The following is a 6,000-nucleotide window of genomic DNA, read 5'->3' as shown; positions in this document are numbered from 1 at the left end:
AGTAGCTTCCTGTCTGTGACCATGGGGGGGCCATGGGTGGGGCTTACACTGACACAGAACACCTGCCAAAGAGATCTGTGGCCAAAGTGTCCCTGCTTTTAAACTGTGGGACTGAAGTGTGTGTGCAGCTGTGCACCTGTGCTCCTGTGTGTGTGTATGTGGGCATGGGCTTGCACACGTGTCTGTGCATGTGTGTTTGTGGGCACACGTGTGTGCATGGACAGATGTGTGTGTGAGTGAGTGAGCGAGACTGTGGATACAGGTTTTCCCTCGGACCCCGAGGTAGAAGAGGGCTCAGTTCGCACCGGAGGCCCTTGCGGGCCACCCCTGAAGGCGTTGAAGCGGTACCGCGCCAGCAGCCAGGCAACGCCCGGGCTGGCGGGAGGTGCACGGCTGCCGTCGCAGTCAGGACCGGGCCCTGGAGTGGCCTGCAGTCCCCGAGCCCCGGGGCCTCTGTGCTCAATCACAGCTCCAGGCACTGGCTCCAAGTAGAGCAAACCCGGCGCCTCCCCCGGCTCATCCCTGCTCTCCCTGAGCTCCCCTGGCCTCATCCCCTAGCTCTGCTCCGGCTTTGGCCCCTGCGGCGGAAGGAAGAGTTGGTGCCGCTCCTCTGACCTTTGTTCCGCTTGCAGGTGTGGCTTTTCCCTTGTGTCCCGACTCCTTCGGCTCCTGGGCACACAGGGGCCCCGGGGAGCAGCCCCGAGATGCGGGCCGGACACCCAGGAGCTCGCCGCGGGCGATGGTCACGCGGGCCCAGAAGAAGGTGCGGCCACGGGAGGCAGGACTGGCCTGGCAGCTGGGGGAACCGACCCCGACTTGTTTATTGTTCTTGCGACACTTTCTCATCTGGACGGAGAATGAGCCCTGTAGCTTTTCATAAATGCCGGGAAGTCAGGAGACTGGGCTGGTCCCCCTTTTTAAAGACCTGAGGGCAGGGCGGCCTGGGGGCTCAGCGGTGTAGCGCAGCCTTCAGCCCAGGTTGTGATCCTGGGGACCCGGGATCGAGTCCCACATCGGGCTCCCTGCATGGAGCCTGCTTCTCCCTCTGCCTGTGTCTCTCATGAATAAATAAATAAAATATTAAAAAAAAAGACGTGAGGGCCGATCTATCTGGATGGTGGTGGTCGAGGCCGCGGCAGGTGCAAGCGAGGGAGGAATAAGCGGCGGGGAGGTGATGAGTGCGGGAGATTCCAGGGAAGTTTCTTGGACGAGTTCATTTAAGGCAGGAGCTGAGACCAGCCTGGCCGCCCCCAATCCCAGGAGACTTGGAGGAGAAGCGTTGCCGGTTCCTGCCAGAAGCATGGAAGCAGGAGCCGGAGGGAACGCTGGCAGGTGGTGGAGGGGAGTTCTCTCGACGCACCCATTTCTTGGCCGTTAATTAGCCTCCAGAAGCGCTCGAGGTGAGTGAAGTGTGCGTGTGTGTGTGCACGTGTGTCTGCGCTCTGGTATCGCCCTCACAGGGCCTGCATTGGCCTGGAGAGAAATCCGAGATTAATCTGGAGAGGGGGGACCCCTGAGGCTGAGAGAGGTTTGCGAGAGGAAAACCCGGGGAGAGCCTGGGGCCGTGGCGAGCTCTGGAATTGGAGTTGAGGGGGAGCAGCTCTGGATCTCTGGATCCCTGAGAGGTGGACTCCGAGGCTCCAACTGGCTTCTGGTCACACCATGTGCCACCTGCCAATGGCCTGACGTAGGCGGGAGCCGGTCGCTGGAGACGTGCACTCCTCGCGGGCCCATCTAGAAAGTTGGATCCGTGGGACGTCATCCTGACTCACCGGCACCCGGGACGGCGCCACCTCCCTGCCTGGCACAGGGCGCGGGAGCCAGAGGGTGTTGGACGGCAGCAGGAGGCTGGGCGCGCAGATGCACGGGGCCCTCGGTGCTGCCAGACGTCCTGGGGACTGGCCAGGTGACCGGGGGGCGCTGAGGTGCTCGCCCGCAGGAGGGGCTCAGGTTGGCAGAGCAGACCTGGCCGCAGGCTGACACACTGAGGGTCACAGTGAAGTCTTTGCCGTGTGAAGGCCCTTCTGTTTCAAGTGAGGCTCGTTGCCCAGAGGTGAGGGACGTGGGGGGGTGAGTGGGAGGAGAGATGGACTGGCCAGGGCGTCCCCGCCAGGGGAGGCTGGGGTGCTCTCCAAGAAAGGGGGTGAGAAGGGCTCAGGGGTGCTCCGGGGCTGCTGGGGCGGCCGGCAGGGCCCAGGTGCCTTGGCAACTCTCCCGGGTCAGCCGTGCCCCCCTAGGTTGGGCGAGGAGGGCTCTCCGAGGGAGGGCCGGGCCGCAGGTCCTTCGTCGCCTCCGTGCCCTGGAAGACAGCAGGTGCTCGAAAGCCTCTCAGTTCTTAGCCTAAGGGGCGCCCACCTGGACCCCAGGACAAGGGGCCGCGTTTGCTTTGCAAATATATGCCAGGGACAAATACTAAGCTGGGTGGGGGGCAGGCTGGAAGGACAGGGACCGTCTGCTCCCGTGTGGAATGGGAACCACTGGAGGGTTTTACATTGGGAAGCGACAGTTTTGTCCTAGGCATGAGAAGGACTCTGCGGCACCGGGAGTGGAGGGGGGGACCCCAGATGTGCGAGGTTCGCAGCCCCCTTGGGGGACAGGGCTGTGGGGTGGCGGGGAGCGCAGGCCAGCACGCAGTACCCAGAGGTGCCCAGCAGGTGGCACGCGAGGACTTCATGTCTCCAGTTCCCGCTGCCTTTTGGTCCCTTGTTCCTTTTCTTAAAAATTCTGGTGTTTTCGTTTCTGCGTGTTAGTGGTAGATTTGTGTGTCTGCCTCCCGCCCCTCCGCCCTGTGCCCACCCAGCTTGGTTTCAGCTTCCTCCAGAGTACTTTCGCTTTCCCGCCTCCCCTACTGAGATAAAGCAGAATAAGAAAGGGCGACGAAGCTGAGAAGAGGCCTGGGGTCAGTTTCAGGAAGGACAGGCGAGCATTTGGGGCGGCCGGGCAGGGGCACGGGCTGCCCTCCGTGCTTGAGGCAGACCCCTGGGGTCATCGCCGGTGGCGGCAGGGACCTCAGGCAGGGGGGCCCAGGCTCCAGACGAGGGGGGCAGACAGGTGCCCGGTTACCTGCACCCCGTCCACTCCCAGGCCCCCCTGCACCCCAGTGGACCCAGCCATTTAAGCAGGTCCCCTTTCAAGGTGACAGAGAAATCAGTCTTCCTCCTGGAAGTCCTTCTGTAACATTCTCTTTTGTTGGTGAAGACGAGAGGTTTGCTCTAGCTCGGTGACCTCCCCGCGTGCCTCCTTTCTTCATCGTAGAAAGACAAGGAGCCCCAGAGGCACATCTAGGGGGCAGCCCTGGCCCCCCGTTCTGACCATCACCCCAGGTGCAGCCTCGGGCATGTCACCACCTCCCTCATCCTCAGGGCGGCCTCACCTGGACGTGGGCCCACTCCCCGGGCCGGTGGAGAAGAGGCAGACGTTGGCACCTCTCTTCCGAAGGGTTCTCCATCACGTTTCGCACCTGTGAGGCTCTGAGCTGGGCACCGCACCCCCTCGCCTCTACCCCTTAGTGAGACCAGCAGACCTTGGGCGCGTCAGCCGCCCCCTGAGCTGCCCCATGTGCGCTCTCCAACCGCAAAACACGCACAGGAGTCCGGATCCACTAAGGGTCCCGTTGATTGAGATTCACGTGGATGAAGTTGGCTTTGGTGCCTGCAGGGATCAGTGTCACGTCTCGGGATCTAACCGGATCGTGATCCACGTGCGGATGACAAGGGGAACTATGTCAAACTTTCACAAGAGACCTGATATTTTTCATCTATCGACTGCCAGATTCTAGCAAGAATATGGGTCAGAAACACTTGCTCATCAGCCTTAAGGGTCAGAGGTTGGGGCTGCCACGCAAGCCCCTATCACAAGTAAAAAGCTTTCTTGCGTGATGAGAAGAGGGAGTCCAGATCTTACCCACCGAGTGGCTCAGCCGAATCTCTGGGCTGGGATGCAGTTGTTGGCAGCTGGATGCTAGAAGGAGGAAGGCTGGAGATCCCAGGCCTACTTGTGCTCTGGCCACTGGCCAGCTCTCGGGCAAACCACCTCACCCCTGGGGCCCCCATTTCTCCTGTTTGAGGCCAGACTTTGCTTTCCTGCAGTGCCCCCTAAGGCTGCCGTGAAGATCCAGTGGAGATGGTGGGTCAGAAGCCCTCCCTGAGTCACGGAGCCCTGCGCAGCTCTGGTCGTTCACGGTGGTCATTTCATTCCGGCCCGCCGCACGCCTTCCTGCTCTGGGGTGGGGGGCTGTGCTGGCACCTGGCAGGAGGCGCAGGGGGACGGGGCCCCAAGAACAAACGTGGCTTGTTTTCCTCTCCCCGCTCACTTATATACAGCCCCCTGGACAAAGTGGAAGTCCATTTATTTATTTTTAAAAATGATCCCAAAAAATAAAAAGTAAAAAATTAAAAAAAAAAAATGACTGGGAAGGGATTAAGGTTCTCTTTCCCAGAGGCATTTCCACCAAGTGGGAGTGTGATTTCATTTTAAAGCCTTATTTTTTTTTTAAGATTTTATTTATTCATTTATTTTAGAGAGAGAGATAAACAGAGCACATGCAGGTGGTGGGGGAGCAGAGGGGGAGAGAGAGGGACAAGCAGACTCCCCGCCGAGCGTGCAGCCTAATGCGGGGCTCGATCCTAAGACCCTGAGATCATGAGCTGTTCTAAAACCAAGAGTCCAGTGCTCAACCGATTGCACCACCCAGGCGCTCCCATTTTATAGCTTTACGAAGTGTAGGGGTAAACGCTATCCCCCTGGGCTTCATTTCTCCAAATAGTCAGTTTTATTTACCTTGAAAATCTGTTTCCTCGTCAGCTTCTTCCTAGCTACAGACGCCCTCTTCCCCCCCACCTGGTATCTCCCTGTTACATACAAGGACCCTGAGCCCAAGAAATGAACTTTACCCTCTGGAAACATCCGTGGCTTTCTTCTGAGGACACGGTAGGTTGGTTCACATACGGGGCATTGGTGCTACAACTTGTCCACCAAATGGACATTTTCCAAGGGCGCGTTATTCTTGGTCTTTTTCGACAGACGCATCCTATCTGCATACAGAATTTTGCATTTTTTTGCAATCTCCTCTGAAGTCACCATTTCTTTCCTTGCCATCATCCTGACAATCACTTTTGTGTTGCTGCTTTTAGAAACATTCACTCCTCATGCATTTAGGAGACGCAGTGAGGTTTATTTATCTGTACAACTGCTGCAAATCAAAGCACCGCGCCGCGCCGCGCATACACCTGCATCGCCCGGCAGAGCGGTTGGGATTTTGTTCTGGAAGATGCAGCTCATCTGGTCTAAGAAAGGTCTTAAATTAAAAATTTGTGAATAGCAAACAGTTTACATTCTTGCCCATTCCTACGACATTAAGAATGTTAAACCAAGAATGAAATGTTAATTTTACCAAATAGCTTTTGCACCGGAAAACGTTGTGTATGTTGCACACGTTTCCTTTCAGTGCACTCGAACAGAAAGCCGCGTGGTGGGGTGTCCACTACGCGTCACTCTTGTGTTTCCAGAATAAACCCCGCTGTGCATGGTGTTAGTCTTCGAGTGGCCTCTGGGTTGTGCCTAAGAAATTGAATACATGATTTTAAAGTGTTGTCGGCCTGCAGTTTTCTTTTTCTCTTTGCCTGTTGGTTGGGTCGGGGTTCCATGTTTCGCTAGCTTTACAAAATGACTTGGGAGTCTCGCTCTTCCTCCCTCCGCCTCCTGTTTGGAATCCCTTAATATTCTTTTTCTCAAAGATTTGTTAGAAATTCCCTGTTAGACACGAGGAGGCTTGGTGCTCTTTTACGGGGAGGGGGTCACTGGGTCTGTTCCGTGTTCCTGGGTCTACGTAGAAGGCCGCGCATCCGTGGGAGTCAGCGGCCATGTGGGTTCTCTTCCAGGTGCCACGTGAAGCTCAGCAAAGCCCGTTCCTGCCTCCTTTAACTTTCCCCTACGTCCGCAGCCACTTCCTCATGACCAGTTCCTACCACTAATCATTGTCTTTACTGATCTTGTAGCTCG

This window comes from Canis aureus, chromosome 12 (genome assembly GCF_053574225.1).
Source record: "Canis aureus isolate CA01 chromosome 12, VMU_Caureus_v.1.0, whole genome shotgun sequence".
Lineage (NCBI taxonomy): Eukaryota > Metazoa > Chordata > Mammalia > Carnivora > Canidae > Canis > Canis aureus.
The sequence above is the reverse complement of the archived record's forward strand: the minus strand, read 5'-3'. Positions refer to the sequence as shown.